This window comes from Apteryx rowi, unplaced genomic scaffold (assembly GCF_003343035.1).
Source record: "Apteryx rowi isolate R43461 unplaced genomic scaffold, aptRow1 scaffold_302, whole genome shotgun sequence".
NCBI lineage: Eukaryota > Metazoa > Chordata > Aves > Apterygiformes > Apterygidae > Apteryx > Apteryx rowi.
Window position 1 is genome coordinate 1,072,778 of NW_020449442.1, and position 17,221 is coordinate 1,089,998.

At 39.2% G+C, this 17,221-nt stretch overlaps 1 protein-coding gene across 1 annotated transcript in view; it reads right to left on the reverse strand.

Annotated features, from left to right (window-relative positions):
* Positions 1–17,221, reverse strand: part of GRIP1 (glutamate receptor interacting protein 1) — a 96,986-nt gene that overhangs the window by 52,216 nt on the left and 27,549 nt on the right. The gene's annotated exons all lie outside the window — the stretch shown is intronic.

Sequence of the window (17,221 nt, forward strand, 5' to 3'; positions counted from 1 at the left end):
TGAAAAATGAAGGTTACTATGAGGTGAATAGGTTACAAAAAGATGTTCAATTCATTTCCAGAAAAGAAGTGGAAGGTCTGTGAACAGCGGCTATAATAACTAAATGACAAAGGTGAAGAAAGGGTCTACCAGAAATCCTTCACAAAAAGAGAGGACAATTTAGGAGAAAATGGAGAAGAGCATGGGGCATGACAGTTAGATATAGTAAAAGCTGAAGAAAAATGTGCATGAGGCAGTTCAGAAGATTCCAGTAATATCCTGTCATTGGATGAAGCACTGCCTTAGAACAGGTCAAAGATAGCAAATGACCAAACCCTCAAAAAAGAAAGCAGAAAAAAGGAGGCAGCAACAGTTGTGACTGATGACTGGGTTGAGGAATGATGCCCAAGACAGACATGTACTTGACAGGATAAAGGAAAAAGATAGTAAAAGATCGACTGCTTCCTAAGTGCCAAAATAAAGCATGCAATGACAAGGGTGAAGTACATCCTGGAGACTACCTGGTAATTCCTAACTGATATCCATCTATCAACAAATGAGCTAAGTGGAATAAGATACAATAAATGAAGGTGTGTTCTAAGGATATAAAAAGACTAAGACAAAGAAAGTGATATTAGAAACCCTTAGAGATGCTTACATTCAGAAAGCTGAATAGGGAAACCATATGCTGGAGACAAGTTATCAAGTGTCCTGCTAATGAATAGCAGAGATGTGTATTCACAGCATACTGGAGCCTGCTATAAGGATACTATTAAACATTCAACTATGATGTCTCTTGGAAAGTCCTGAGACTGAAGCTGTAAGAGAACAGCAGCTGGGCTTCAAAGTATGTAGGAGAAAAACTAGTCAGAAAATGAAATTCTGTTACATAAGAGAAAGATGGTGAAATAGCATATTATACAAAAGTAACAAGTTATATGATGATATCATAAATGGAATGAGAACTTTATTAACTGATGGAGGCTCTGAATTAACACGTAGGTAAGGTTCTCTTCCTAGTTAGAGAGTAAGAGTAGGTAAACTGAATATAGAAAAGAAATGAAAAAGGTGCTGGGTGGAATAACATATAATGCCAATAAAGCATCAGTTTTTTTATTATAGAACTCCTCTTTTCCCCCAGCTTGAAATTTTATATTCTTCTTGTCTTGAGTTAGAAACTTGAGGGTCTGAGAGTGAGATCTGGTATTTTTGAAAGTGCCCGTTAGTTTTGAGTGATTCAGTTTTGTGCCCAGCTGGGACTGAATTTTTAAAGGCTGAACTTCCACAGCCATTACCGAAATTAGTTGCTCTGCAAATCTGAACCTAGCCTTCAGCTGCGATCCCAAAAGAGAAGCCATCCAGAAGCATTTCTGCCTGGAGCATTATGCTGTAAATGGATTTAAAACTGGGTGACCTGCCCTCAGCAGCTACCTGTCTTTCTCTAGCAACTAAAGGAGGTGGTTATGGCACTCAAACTCTTGTCTTAGTTGTCTTGATTGTCTTAAGTTAGGCAAGATGAATGCAGTGAGTTACATACAGCCAAATAAGCATGTGCTGCAGAGCAGATTTTAAGAATTCTTGATTCCTACTCCTGTGCTGAGAAAATAATTATTTTCATCCTGAATATTCTGGTGATTTCTGGAGCTACAAACAAGTTCATATTTACAAAGGTATGGGAAGAAGACTCAAACAACGTTAGTCATGAGCATTGTAACAAAGGTTTGAACTGGCATGGATTCTGAACATGATAAAGTTTTAACTTTTTATTGGCCCATCACTAGTTCCTTCTGTAATGCTTTGAGAAAAGGAGGGGAAACTAAATGCAAACATAATCTGCTGAGAATGAGTCAATCTTTCAAGACACTGCTCCAAAGCATACAAAGTTACTCGAGAAATGCACTATCAGCTTATGCCGTAGCATTATTTCCCAGGTGCCTGTTAAAATGCACTGGGAAGGCAAACCAAGGCAGACAGGATGAATAAGTAAGATAACTACATTAGAGGAACTAGAAGAGAAGAAATGGAGTGTGTCTAACTGTGGAAAATAAACACAAGAAAGAGAAAGCAGAGAGCAATAATCAAGCACGCATTCCCTGACAGAGAAGGATTGGTTTATCATGTTGAAGTAAAGCAGGGGTATGAAAAATGAATCATATAGGTATAAATTATTCATGTGTGAAGATGTTTCAGTCATTAAGATATTTACACCATGACTGAAGCACTTACACACTGTGTTGATTTATTGGCTATGTAATTACACAAGATATACTGATGAACCTTTGCGTGAAAAACGCTCTAGATTTTTGTTTTTGTTGATCAGTTTTCTCACTTTTGAGCACTGCATCTCAATCACTACACAAGGCTTGATTAAAGCCTCCCAGAGGAAGAAGCACTACTGCATGCTAATACATTTCTTCAGTTAGATGGCAGGTCACCTTTTCTACTTGACAGTTCTGATCACTGGCAACAAGGATTTTTATTCTGAACACACTATTATGTATAAATATACTATATGATATATAAAACATTATGGATAAAATAAGCTGTGTCACCTCCACCCCTGCAAAGTAATCACATATGAATCTCCAAGTTGAAAAAATTTTTTAGTCTAGTTGACTTAGTTCCAATGGAAATGAAGCATATGTGATCACATTACATGTGTCTGTTTAGGTACTTCTAAATGTATGTATCTGCTTATCCATGCCTCCCCTCATCACCTAAATGTTGAATTCAGTTCAACAACTGATGTCTGGTGGAGGACACAGAACCTCCATAGGATTCCCATGGGGGAAGGCCAAAACATGAGCTACTTGTATTAGACAGCAGAGAACCTACATGGAAAATGGTATTTATAAATGCCCTAAAATGGGAAAAACTTGAGCCATAGCTTCCAATCAACAATGGCATTAAATCCATAGAAAAACTAGCTTTATTAGCTTATGATGCTACTTTTTCCACCTCTAGCAAGCTGGAAAGTGCCAATAAACTATGAGCATGTTCCTGCGGGAACGTTGAGCCCTGTTGCTACTGTGTGTGCCTTGCACCTTCTCCCTTCTCTAACTGGAAGGTTTTGGGCGCTTTGTTACTTTTTTTCTGAAGTCATGGCAACACAAGATACACATAATTTTTTGAATGGTTTTAAAGAGACAAGCAAGGAGGAAGGATGCCAAAGCAGATTTTGATTTTAAGCCAAAGCTTAAAAAGCCAGCTGAAACAGTTGGAACATACAGCTCCCCAAAGACTACTATTGATCTTGCCTGGATGCTGATGTATCTTCTAGCAATAGTGTGAGCGACAAGCAAGTAGATACTTTACTGTCTCACAGTAGTTTTCCTGTTGCTGAGCTTCTTCCCTGTTACATGTCCACAAGCTAACAATTTGTTCACTTTAAAACTGTATAAAGCAAGCCCTTGAAGCCCTCTCTGTTGTTACTGCAAATCTCTAACTGAATGCAGTAAAAAAATACAGTAAGTCTATGCTGGTTCAGATTAGTCAATAAATGTATTGACTCAAATCCTTCAATTCTCCCGATATGGAGTTTTAACGCATTTGTAGCAATGCTTTAACAAACCTAAATGTGTCTTGCTCATGTTATACTAGAAGCCAAGTTTCCACAGAAACAATTCTTCTTGATCAAAAAAAATCCCCTCCTGTTTCTCACATCTTTGCTGGTTCCCTTCATATAAAATCTCTGCAGCCCACAGATAGCAAGTACAGCAACTTCTTTCATGGTAGGAGCAGTTAATTCTTTTTGCCCATTTAGTTCCTCTCAGTACACCTGAATCTTTACCTTCTCTCTCTTTCTGTACTCTGAATTTTTAGACCCAGTACCTGCGTGCCTCATGTTCAGACTAGCCAAGAAAGCATAAAAGTTAATTAGAGTAATGGGACACCCAGATTACATTTTCAGAGCAGTATGCCTCATTAAGCACACGTGATATGAGAGCTGGATAACTTTCTATAACCCTCCTAAAAGAAGCAAAAACAGCTCTTATACCTAATCCACAATTTCCAGTACCAATATCCAAACAAAGACTGCATATATAGTCCCAAAACACTGTGAACACCGCAAAACAAATAGTGCTGCATATTTATAAATGACAGGAAGCATCACAAAAAGAGGAAAGATGACAGCAGAAACAATTCCTTTGGTTTTGACTACACCACATTTATTTACACAATATTTGTTACGAATACGACACGAAGCACCAGCACAGGGCTATCAACATACTGCCCAAGACAGCTTTCCTGACATGCACTTTCTCAGAGGAAGGCTAATGATCATCTCACCATGTCATCTGCAGGTTAGAAGCCCACAAAAATGACTGCCTGGGAACCACATCTGCACTCCACTCCACTCACCAGCTTTCTAAAGCTGTTATTGCATATTGAGAATTTTTCTTCCTCCTACAAAGACATGTTCCCCCTTCCTTGCCGTCACTACTATGGCCACTGAACCTGTGTGATGGGAGACGGATGTGGCAGCCTGTGTTTCCTGGCAATGTTTACCCAGACTGTTTATGCCATCAAAGTAAACCAACAAACCAACCCTTCCCCCCTCCCCCCAAAGCCAAGCGGTACCTGGGTGTGTCACAGAGATGTATTTTGATGAAGTTAAGGGAGGCTGTTGGAGAACTGGAAAGAAAACTGAAATATTATTTGACCCTCCCTCCTTTGAGAGCAAAAGGTTGGAACATTTACAGTGAGGAGCAGCAAGACAGTTTGGAGAAATCAGTTTGAATCACTCAGTGACTTCCACATTCCCTACACTTTACTCTTGCTTTTTTCTCTGCCCTTGTTGTGCTCTTTTTTGATGCAGAAAAATCAATGCTTCTTCTCCAGCATCACCTCGCTCTGCTGCCTGCAGCTCAAACAGCAATCCTATGCACTGCAGCTCTGATGCATATGGGACAGTCACTGATTGCTCCCCAAGGAGCCTGTTGACTGAACTCTCATATAACGACCATCAGAAGTCCTTATATGCAGAAACACAAAGCCACTTCTTTGAACTTGCTTTCTTTAACAAAAACATAGCAGAGTGTGTGTGTGTGTCTTTGTGTATATATGTATGTTTGCCTGTGTGTTTTATAGAAAAGGTCCAAACCAAAACACTCTAGAGTTCTCAGTCTCCAGAAAAGTTAAGACAACCAGCATGCCACTGCCAACACTCAGTGCATAAGTGGAAGGTATGTAGCAACTGCCATGGTGATTGTGGAGTATAAGGCACAGAATGGGGACAACAGCAGTCCCAGCTCCTGCTGCCGGGTCTGGCCCTTCATCTCCAGTTCCTCAGCCACACCAGAGTATTTACAGAATAACTGATGGCTGGGGAAAGTGCAGTAGGCATAGCTCCATCAGTCCATTCAGAATCAGTGCGAGGCATTAGTATCCCTGTTTTCTGTATTAAGTAGCAGGAGCTGAAATATTAAAACCAGGTTTGTCAGAAATGGCACAAGATTCCAGGTGTCTAATATCAGAGATACCATAGGTTTACTATCAGGAACTTTGAGTATTTGACATTCCTTTGGAAAGCTAGAGAGCTAAAATGCAAAAATTAGAGTCAATACATTTCTTACTGGACACTTAAAATCCATGGCCAGTTGTACAAATTTGAGCCTAGGTAAGCTACCCAAAGAAAGAACAAGCAGAGCTTCTAACAGACTGGATGAATCATGTTTCTAAGATCTGTGGCTCTAGCAGTGACACTCTCCACATAGACCATTTTGTAAGGTCTTCTACAGCACTTCTCAGCTGACAACAGAGCAAGATAAAAGCACTTACGGATTCTATGCTCATTCACATCTGCTTTTCTTCATTAACATACAGACTATTCATTACTGTCAGACAGTACCTTAAACCACACTTAATGAATCTGGACATCTTCCCTGTGGTTTGTTTATTGTATTCTTAAGGACTATTGTTTTAAAATGACCGTCAACACAGAAAGACCATTTTTCATGGCCATTAAAACACAATCTTTGTAATAAGACTGATGCACTAAAAGTTGTCCTAGCTTCTCACAGTCCTAATGGTATCATCATACCCTATCATCTGCCATAGTGACACTCACAATCATCTGTTTGTCATGCCATGATCCCACTCTTCCCCTTCTCATATTTTTCTGGGACTGATCTAGTGACAGGTGGTCAACCTCTTCAAGTCATCTGCCTTTTCCATGGTCTCCAGCAAAAATGGAGCCTAAGACAGAAATGGCTAGCTATTTTTACTGTGCAAGAGAAAGATCTGCTGGGAGTGACAAAGTTTTTCTCCACCTCTGTCCTTCCTCCATACCTCTCTCTGCTAACACCTTTCCTCTTCTTTCCCCAGGTTTGCAGTCCTGCAGGTCATAGAAACAGAGAGTGCTTTGGGCACTGTTTTTCATTGCTTATGTGACATACCAACCCACACCAACCACATCCTAAAATCTGCCTTACTCTACCTGGCTAATGTTTTTACTTTCCTTGGTGGGGGCAGTTTGATTCATTCATATTTAAGACCAACTAGATGATTATCTAAGTATCCCTTTCTCATGTACAGATGACTGATGATTATTTAAATACTAAACTTTTGGGGTGGGAGGATGCTTATTTATGTAATGCCCTTTCCTTGTACTTCAAAGATTATTTGATCTCAGCATATTCCTAATCCCCATTTTGCAAAAAAGGGAATATTAGTTACAGATTTTTTTTAAATGATCTAATTAAAAAATGAGATTGGGATTGTGGGTCAATGGTTTCAAGAGAGAAAGTAGTAGCAAGGAAGAGAGGCAGGAGGAAAACCTCTGCAGTGTATAAAGGGCAGAGGAACAACATTCAAGATGCCCTACAGTTGGGCAGGGCCATCAGCACTCATTCTGAGGACTATTATTCTATTCCTCATACTTTAATGTCTGTAAAGTTCATCAGTAAACCACATACAAAGTACTGATTTACATTACTGGCCTTGGCATTCTGTTCTACTAATATATAATATTTGCACCCTGGCTTTCTTCATGCTTCATTTAGCAGAGTAACCTTTATTCTTTTCAGAGCTTACGGGAAAACAAGAATCAATGCCAGCTAGCAAGCTCTGATAATGACAGCTGAAAAGCTAAAAATCATTGTCAGGGCTTCTAATTCTCTCTTGAGAGCTGGAATACAGAAAATATTAGTAAGCTTAATGACATGTGAGACTTTACCCAAAAATATATTTTGGAATGGAGTAAGCTGGCATTACACATTGCAAGCAACGTTCAGGGAGTGAGGGTGCTAGTTTCTTTAATAATAAAACAACTATTTAAGAATTAAATAGCATTCTTGTTCAAAGGGTCAGCGGCAGTCTCAGAGGCCCGGCTTATGCCTATCAAAAAATGTGTGCTCCCAATGTTTCCTTGTTTGTGTAGTATCCGTGTGTTTCAGGCAGGCTGTAGAGGGAGCAATAGTTGTTCTAAGTCTACCCAGCTCAGTTGGAATTACAGCAGCAAGAACAATAAGAAACAAAACAAACCAAAAAACCCCTGTCTTTTTCCTTACTGCAAGCATTAGCATGGCACTGCTGCTGAACAGGCCCTAGCTAAGCTGGACTAGCAACTGAAAGAAAACCGACAGTGTCCAAAGAAAAGGATGCAATTGCTATTAAAAAAAAAAGCCACCAATGGCATTTTATGCCTTTACCTATATATTAATCAGATTTTTAAAATGAGAAATAGGAATAATTTCAAGAGGATGCCAGCAGGATGGGTGATAGTGAAATCAGAGGGACTGCTCAACTTCAGAATGGAAAATGGAAACATTCTCCAAACGAACACCTCTCCCATCTCCTGCCCCACACAGAAGCAATTTCATGTTCTTGTCAAAGGACTGGGACAGTCTTTCCATTTTCCTCTTCTGATCTAATTCAGGGAGTTCATTCATGTGCCTCTAATTCAGCCAAAGTACTTCAAATCAAAAGCTCAGGAACCACCTTTACCTAATTTCATACCTTGCAACCTCAACCCTGTCATCCTTCTCAGCTCAGAAATGTCTGTTAAACATGCTGAAAAACTCTCTCTGCCTTCAAAGTGCTCAAAACAGTGTGGGTGGGATGTATTCAGAATCCTCTTGTGGACTTTTTGCCTCAGACTCTTCTCTCATGTTCAGATTACAAAGCCTGCCTAACATCCTTATGCTTAAAGGACTCTCAATTCCTGGGACACTCTTTCCTCCTACTAACACTCTTCCATGTTCAGATATCTTTCATTTTCTACTAGGCATCTCCTCCGCTCAAAAGTTGTGTTACATCCCAATCTCTTCATTCATCCATGTCTTTCTCTTCACGTGCCCTGTTAATCTAAAACCCAGTTTATCTATTGCTGAATTAACAACAGAGAGCGGACATAGTTTTTGGAGTGTGCAGGAGATCCTGGATCTGCCTCTTTGAGACTAGTCTGAATGAATTACAAAGAAGCTCAGGCTCTGCAACTTCTTTCCTTTGTTACCTGAAAAATGAACACTTCATAGTAAATTCAGGTGGCACTTAAAAAAAAGACTGGAAACTCAAATCTCCACCCGTGATGGCAGCACATGGCATCAGAGAACTTGCGAATATTTATTATAAGTATAACTTTACAGTTAGTTTGGCAACCTGTGCCTCAGACACCTTTTTACTGAAGAATGGCTCCTGCAAACAGCCCCAAAACTTGATGTACTATTAGAGTGATATGAAATGTCTACAGAAGTCAGCAGCAATGGAATTCTGCTTGCATTTGATTACAGAAATGAATTCAGGAATACTGTAATTTTTGCAAACCACCCCCAAAATAAGAAAGACCCTTGCAACAGTGCAAATAATATGTAAACTCCTCTGCTGAAATAGGCATATATATAGGTAGCATATATATATATATATATATACATATAGGCATATATATGTACGTATAAAAGAGCTTCCCAATATTTTATTTTTCTTAAAAGAATTTTGATCTCTTCAAAACGCCCCAGCTCTTGTAAGATTCTGTACCTGACTGATCATAACAAAAAGACCAAATAAGCAGTGGTAAAGGACAACATAATTTGCATCCCTGCCTGCAAACTAAGACACAGCTGGTGTGTCAAATTTTATGTCTGCCAGCCTTGAAAGTATGCCTGTAAGTACACACTGCTATATATAATATAAAGTGCTGCAGTACCCATAAATCATGTCTATTTGCTGTAATGACCCTAAGTTTCCATTTAACAGGAACAATAATAATTAGAGAGGGACTGGATTCTCTTCAAAAGCCCAGAGAACACAATGCCCCTATAGCTGCCAGCACCGTGCAGATGGGAAAAAGCACCGAACACTCAAACTTTCAGTCTGTGTTGAGCTGACGAAGTTCTCATCTGACGAGGGCTCTACCAGGATAAGGACGTATTGGATAATCCCAAAAACTTCAGAGCAAAGGTGTCTTCTCAGGAAGGCAACTGATCCAAGTGTAACCCCACGTGGATGCAGCTGGGCTGCTTGGTGTACTTGAGCTGCATGATAAGACTTTGCTCAAGGTTCTCTGCACTGAGCCATACGGTCTCATAGGCTTATGGTTACTCATTATTTGCATGCTTTACTGATCTCTACACACAAGCTAAGCGCAGTCTCTGTCTTGCAAAGCTGACTTTGGGTGTGCCCTCTGCTGTCACTGAAATCAAAAGACTTGGTTTGGTCAACAGGCAGGAGATTTCAGACTTGTCTGAAACAGTCCTCTGCAGGGCTGGTTAGATGAGTATAAACCAGTAAAAAATAAAAATTAGAGTGAGACCTCTTCATTGTTGTCTATAACAGAATATGAATTTCTGTTGCTACAAGTTAGTATTATCAGTACCATTTTCCTCCCCAAACTTTGGTTTCTTTTCAATAATCTGTGCTCTAGCGCAGCTGTTTTATAAATAATTGGTGCATTGGCACAACTGCTGTATAAGTGTTACCATGCAGAAGACTGGGGCTGAGATATGACCTTGATATTTGTGCACCAAGCGGCATAATGAGAGTTTTGCAGCTCTCTGGGGTTGCTAGAAAGGGCATTGAATATTTTGCCATTGAATGCCAACCACTCCTGAAATGAGACTTTGATAGGATGAGTCAGGAAAGAAGTCTATTAACTGCCCTCTCTATCTGCTTTGGTATTGTCTAAGCAGTAGTTCAACAGGAAAAAGAAAAAAAAGGAGATTTCAAAGAAGGAGAAACAGAGAAAGAGTAATTTAGAATTCAGATGAATCACTCCCAAACCAAACACAGAAGCCATACTTCTTGGAAGCTGTTCTGAACATAAGTTCTTTGATCCCATGCTGGATGAATAACGCAGTACTGGTCGTCTTCTGTCTACATATTTCCAACTCTTTCCTTCCCTACTACAGCAGCCCTCATTCCAAGTAATGCAGAAACAGGACTACAGGGAGTATTCACATATTTAAAGCAAACCAAGAAGCTCTCAATAACCTCTGTTCTCTGCAGTGTCTATTTCCAGCAAAAACAATTCCCCTCCTTTTTCTTCTTTTCCCAAAATCACAAGCAAGTAATAAACTCCAGAAACCCATGCACTGCATAACTGACAGTGTTCCAGCAGCTAGAAGCATATTCTTTCACCTGCTTCCTTTGCCGTTACCTTCCCAGCTTTCTGCCACGTTAACCTTTGGCAAGGCTCCTCCATGGCTCCTCCTCTGCCATTGCACAAGCCATTTACCTCCTGCCAGATCAGCTCCTGCTGTGAATTCCTTCCAGTTAATACTCAGACCTCTCATGCCACTCTCTGGCCACAGTTTCTTTGTGAAGATGCTCCAGTGCTTGCGAGGTACACAGACTAGTATTTCAGCAGACAACAGTTAGGGAGAAAGCAGAAAGCCTTTTCTAGGCATGCTTCTTTTTTTTTTGACCAGCGAAAATCCACCCAAATTTAGCTAAGCTATAAGCCTTTGAAAACTTAGAGGTCACTGTGCTCAGAAGAAAGCTATTCAGCTCAACACTGCTGAGCTGACCTAAACAGAAAGTCTGTGCTTATCCAAACTGTTTGTGAAAACCCAAATGAACTAGGACATGATTAAAATAAATGGAACATCACATATAAATCACTACAAGTATACATGCACATGAAAAGTGAGGACAGAACAGCCTTTATTTACAAACAGAATGGCATTAAAAGAAGAATATTATGGTTGTTACGTAGGCACAGCACACTTCAGACTTAAGGAACCCCAGAGTGAAGATTGCCTGGATTAATTTGTTTTTACCTCCCTTCTTATGATACCATCTTTCGTTACATAATCACATATTCTTCTTTCCTCTAGAGTCCCATGCAGAAGGTAGACAGTGACAATTTTATGAGTAGCAGCACTTTTTGCTGTTGTTCAGGCTCATACCTTACTTACCAAACACTATTCTCATCCTTATCTCAGCATGTGGGGGGGACTATTGTATGGTGCAGCCTCTGAATATTCATTACAACACAAGTTTATTAATGATTTTATCTCACAACCCCCTTTAGAGTAAAAGCGTGGTATTTTCCTGCTGTATAGGTTAACAAATCAGGATCAACAAAATAAAGGTCAAGAGCATTCATGAGTCCTGAGTGGCCAATCTGAAACACCTATGCTGAGATTCACTGCACCAAAATGCAGGCATCTATCTATAGAATAGACTTGAAGTAGCTACACCTGAGTTAGAAGTCTAAACTCCCTCTACAATCATCACAGAGACACTGGCACTTACAGAATGTGTTTCACTAGTCCTACTTCAGGCATCTACACCAGGATGAGATGAACTATTCTTTAGAACATTTCTCTCAATTGACTATTTTTCATATCACTTAGTATGATGCAGCAGGTGACTGATGAAGGAAAAATTTACTCAGTCATTCCAGTTAAAATCTGTATCATAAAGCATATGCTCCAAAGAGTCTGAGTAAGGTTGCGTGGGCATCTTTAATTGTGGCATTTCCCATCTCTGAAGAGTTGAACTGAAGGGAACTTTGCAAAGTCAAGAAACAGCATTCCCAAGATGCACAAAATCTTTTGAGAAAGTAATCACAAAAGGCTGTCTCTTCTGAGCACACTGAGCTGTATCTATCTTTTCAAAGACTTTCAAATGTAGCTAAATCTGGGTGGATTTTTCACTGGGGAAAGCAAAAGAAACTTTCCTGAAGAGGGGCTTGCTTTCCCCCAGCCACTACCTACCAAACAGCAAGTCTGTGTTCCAGTACTTCAGAAAGGCACATCTTCACAAAGAAATGATTTTCCGACTTTCTCATCATAGGTAAAACAACTTTCTCTAAACTTACTCTTGGAAATGACAGAACAATTCAGTTGAAAATGCTAAAAAATAATTCAGACTTAGGCAGTCAGTGGGGGGAATGCAAAAGGGGGGATAGGACAAACCTTAGCATAAACTGCTGAAGTTTTTATAGTTGTTAAAAACTGGGTTTAACTGTGAGGTAGTTTACAGAAGTCTCTGAGAAGCCTGCAATTCCATTTCTCCTGCAATGGGTATCATAAAGAAGCACAGAAAGGACACATCTTTTCTTTTTTGCTTTTTCTTTGCAGCTGTTTTCTGCTGTAAACATAGCAGCTGATACTTCTCCTACGTTCCCTATCCCACTACAGGATAGCAGAATGCACTGAATAAGACAGAGCAGCAGCACCAATGCTTCCCATTGATTTATAATATCAAAGGCTAACAGCTGAAATCTGATCTGTTGCATGAAAGCCAAAAAGTAAATCTAATGAAATTCATGGTGCTTGTTAATCTAGCAGTTTTTCTAGCAGACTCTAGGGTGAAGATTTTTGCTGTGATCTAGATCCAAACTGGGATGAACTATAAAACTTGTCACAAAAGCACAATTTCATGTATATATACCCTGCGCTAAAGTTAACACTACAGTTTCAGAAAAGAAAGATCTGAGAGAGGGGGGGAAGAAAATAAAACAACAAAATAAGACCTATGGGTTTGGCATGTTCTCTTTTCATTAGCAGAAAGGAGAGGACTGTGTAGTAATTGGATGCATTTCACACAGCATAAACAGCACTGTTTTTAAATAATGTGCATCAGAGTTAGGTCTTTGTAATATAGGTCCTGTCTATATTCAGAATTGAGTTGGTTGTGGAATCCTTGAAGTAGGTAGGCTTATGCTGGCAATGAAATAAAACACTTTTAGTGGTGCAACCAGTCCTTAACCTAGAAGACTTATGCTGGCAGGAGACATTTTTGCTGGTATATTTTGCTGGGTGTCCATTTGGTGAGAACTGAGGAGGGGGCACAGAGGCACAGCTCTGCTGTTTATTTCCCTAAGATTTTCTAGTAGAGATGATCTTCTAATGTAGAGATGAGTTGATTTTTTCTCTTTTGGGTCCTATTTTAAATCCCAGCTGAAATCAACGAGAGTCTTTCTCCTGAGTCAAACAGGCTCGGACCAGGTCTTGGCTTAACTTCATGAAAGAGGACAGATGGCCAAACTAAGGATCGATAGTTCCTGTTCTCATCTTAAACGCTTCAGAGGACAGAGCACCACTCTGCAGTAGCTAGAGATTAAATGCAGTTTCATATGTATGCAAAAACTACTATATTCAGTGGAATCACATAGCAGAGCGTATTCAACAATCAAGATAAAACATTTAGCTAAAAATGCAATTTCCAGGGTATTTAATACTCAAATTAAGCACATCTTTTAATATGAGGAAGTTAAATGTGAATAGCTAGTTATTAAGTTACTGGTGGCCTTCCTGAGCCAAAAAAAAATGGCAGGAGAGATTGCAAAGATAGTTTGTTTTAGATTTTCTTCGCAGCTATGGGGAATGTTGTGCTAGAAACGTTTAATCACAGTAGGGAAACCACAGGCTCAGTGTCTCTGCAGTCCAGGTTATTTTTTTTTAAAGCTGCTTGAGGCCTTCAGATATCAATTAAGAACTCAGGCAAGATGATCTGCATCAGCAATAGCTTTTGGATATAAAATAAAGGATAAAGAAAAACCCAACTAGGAGTTTTTAAAGTGTGGAGGGACTTTCTATGTCACACAAAACAATTCCCAAAGCTCTGACTCAAGTTGTACATATACCATCTTTTCATGTATATAACCTCTGGATTATCTGCCAGAAGGAGAACAAAGTGAAACCAACCCTCTAATTCAGAGGCAATATGGGTTATATAAGCTTGTGTGCAGTATAAGAGGTAACTTGGCCTAGAAACCCTTTTTTTTCCTCTTTAGCATCCCCATCTCTGCTCCCCCATAGCCTGTCTCCTTTCTCCTTGGAGCCTCATTGCCTGATGTCCTCCATTGGCAAAGCCCTACTCTGCTTCCAGTCTCGTGCAGGTAAACTGAATGTCTGGGTCATCACATGACTCGTTTTCAAGAAGAAGTGCTTTCACAGTGGTGTGGGTTCTGCATGTGAAAAAACAATTTTATCAGTCAGGAAAGAAAAGTCTGGAGGCACAAAAAAGGGAGGAAAAAGCCTCAGCTTGCCGCAGCACTACCTGCTGCAACCTTGGGAAGCTGTCACGTCCTCTGTTTATTGCTCGGCTCTTCAGTAGGGCTCAGCACTCTTCTCCTGGAGGCAGTGAGCCACAACTTACTCTGCTAGCATCAGAATCACAGTTAAAGATGATACTTGCGAATGGTCTAGAAAAATACTCTTCATAAACTCCCTTCCAACTTCAGGAAGAAAACATAAGATTTAAGTGAAACCTGTAGCCAGGCACTTGTCTTTAGTTTATTTTGAAAGCATGTTCAATTATCACAGAAACATGGTCTTTTTAGGGTCCTCCAGCATCTACATTTTAACAGCAACATGACAAATTAGTAACAGCTGTCAGAATATGCTGGCTGGTCTCCCTACAAATGAGAAGCATGAGACTCACAGAGACTCAAATACCAATAGTCTGAGTCACCAATGAATGGTTTAAAAAAAAGAAAAAAAACAATGATTTTTGGCTGAACACAGACTAATATGTAGAGTAGTTTTTATCAACACTATTTCCTCAAACCACCCTGATAGAGTTCATAGGCTATAAAATAATCTCTTTAAATGAACTAAGCATGGTAAGCCTGAATCTAGGAAAAAGATGCAAAGACAGGCTATTATTTTTGTTTTTTAATTACTGTAGGGGAGTGTGGTTTGAATAGCAAATGCACAGAAAATGTAACATTTCACTTGTCATACAACTGAATAACAGCCTCAGAAATATAATTCCATGCAATAAAATCACATTGTAAGAAATGGCACCAGTGCAATTATCTTTGAGTACCTATGCTGATTTCAAGATACACTTGTGCAGCTTAGATGTTGATTTTTTTTTTCTGCCTACATTTCCAGTTCACAAAAAACCCTGAAATCTGAGAGACAAGCATTAGTTCTGCCTCCTCTGGACAGTACACATCTCCCATGTGCTAAATGCTAGATGGTGCAATCTCACAAGATCTGCTTCAGCTCTTATTCATACACCAGTTTTACACCAAGATGCCATTAATTGAGACAGCTCAAATTTTGACAAAATAATTAAAAATATTCATCCTTAAAATTCATTCTTTTTTAGCATAAGTGTTCTGTAGAATGAAGAATGAACATTAATGTTAGGGCGATGAGAAACTGTCCTACTGCGTCCAAATTTAACCTCTTAGTTTATGCCTAGTAAAGTTGTTCCAGGAAATGAGCTAAATGATTCTTGGTTTTTCTCCCCTTGGCCTAATCCATCATACGCAGTCTGGACTTTGTGTCACACTGATGAAAAAAAGCCAAGAGGATAGACTAGTTCAATTTTGGATTTGCTTACACACTTCCTTCAGAAGAAGTCTTGAGAGACATTTAGTGTTTTCCTCTCCCTGGAACATAGATAGGAACAGAGCTTTTTGCTGCTGCTGTTTCCTCAGAGATGGGCTCTTTTAGAAGCAGCTTCTGGGGTTATAGTCTAAGCCCTTTCTAATACAAAAAAATCAAATCTGTCCCTTATTCCTTAGTCTCCTGGTCAACTGCAACGCCACTAAACCAAATCCAAGGCTGACATTTTTCATTCAAATTAACTGGATTATCATCCTATCTGTAAAACTTTAACACTTGCACTCTAATTTAAGTATTTCAACCACCTGGTCACTTTTTTTTTTTCAGACCAGCACAAATCAGGGTATTTATTTATTCTCATTAGTTTGCTTTTGACTAGCACCCTAAGTAACAGATGTGCCAACTTAATGAAAGACCTCTTGACTAATTTCCAGCTGACCACAGGTATGTGCACATAGCAGAGATGGTAATTCTCTTTCACATTGCACTTCATGGCACATCCAGATAGTCCTTGTGCAACATATAAAGATTTGATCAATCCTTTTTCCATCCTTTTCTAAATACAGAGAAAAAAAGCCTTCATTACAACAAACAAGTAAGATATCTCCTTTACAAAAACTATTACTCAAGGGTTACTGGCTCCTTCCCTCCACTTGCTTGGAGGCTGGATGGCAGAGAAGACAGGTTATGACAAACTTCCTCTCCTCCCCCTGTTTGCTTTGAGAAGGAGAGTAACATATTTTTTATAGGCAGAAGCTGCTTCCATTTGAGGATCCAAAAACTTGAATTAGCATCTAAAAAATTCACACCACATATTCTGTGAGGATGTAGGAGGATGGACTAGCAAGGCTGTACTTTAATGGATGCCCATCATGAAATACAGTACATATTTCAGACGGATATTTTTTAATTGTACACTATTTAGACTAACTGCATATAAGTATAGGTTCCACTTTCCTGACAAGTATTCGAAGGTAAATTTGTCTATCACTTTCAGTATCCATTAAGTAAAGAACAGAATATTTTTATATAAGAGGTAGTACCTGGAAGAGAGTAAATCCCCCTTTTTCCTAGTTATTTCTGAAAATGAAATAGTATTGTTATTTTTCAGTTATAGGGACATCTCATTTCACCTTTACAGTTTTTTCTCCCATACAAAGCAATGTTTATTAAGCTGCTTTTAATGATGCCACAGTTTCAAAAGCACTAGAGAGAAATGTTAATTGGACCTGTTAGAGTCATTTGTAACTTTTATGGTTCTGCTAAACTCACTTTATTTCTCTTTAGGGATGATCAAGAAGTTTGTAAAGAAAGAAATATCTGTAAGATCTATGCAATACTTGTAAAACGCGATGACTCCTCCCTTCATTTCTATAATCATCTGGTAGCAACACAGCTACCAAATTAGAACAACAAATCATAACCAGGCAGACAAAAGAAAGTAAAAAAATGCTGTAGGGCAAATACTATCCTTCGGAATCATAGTTCTGCTT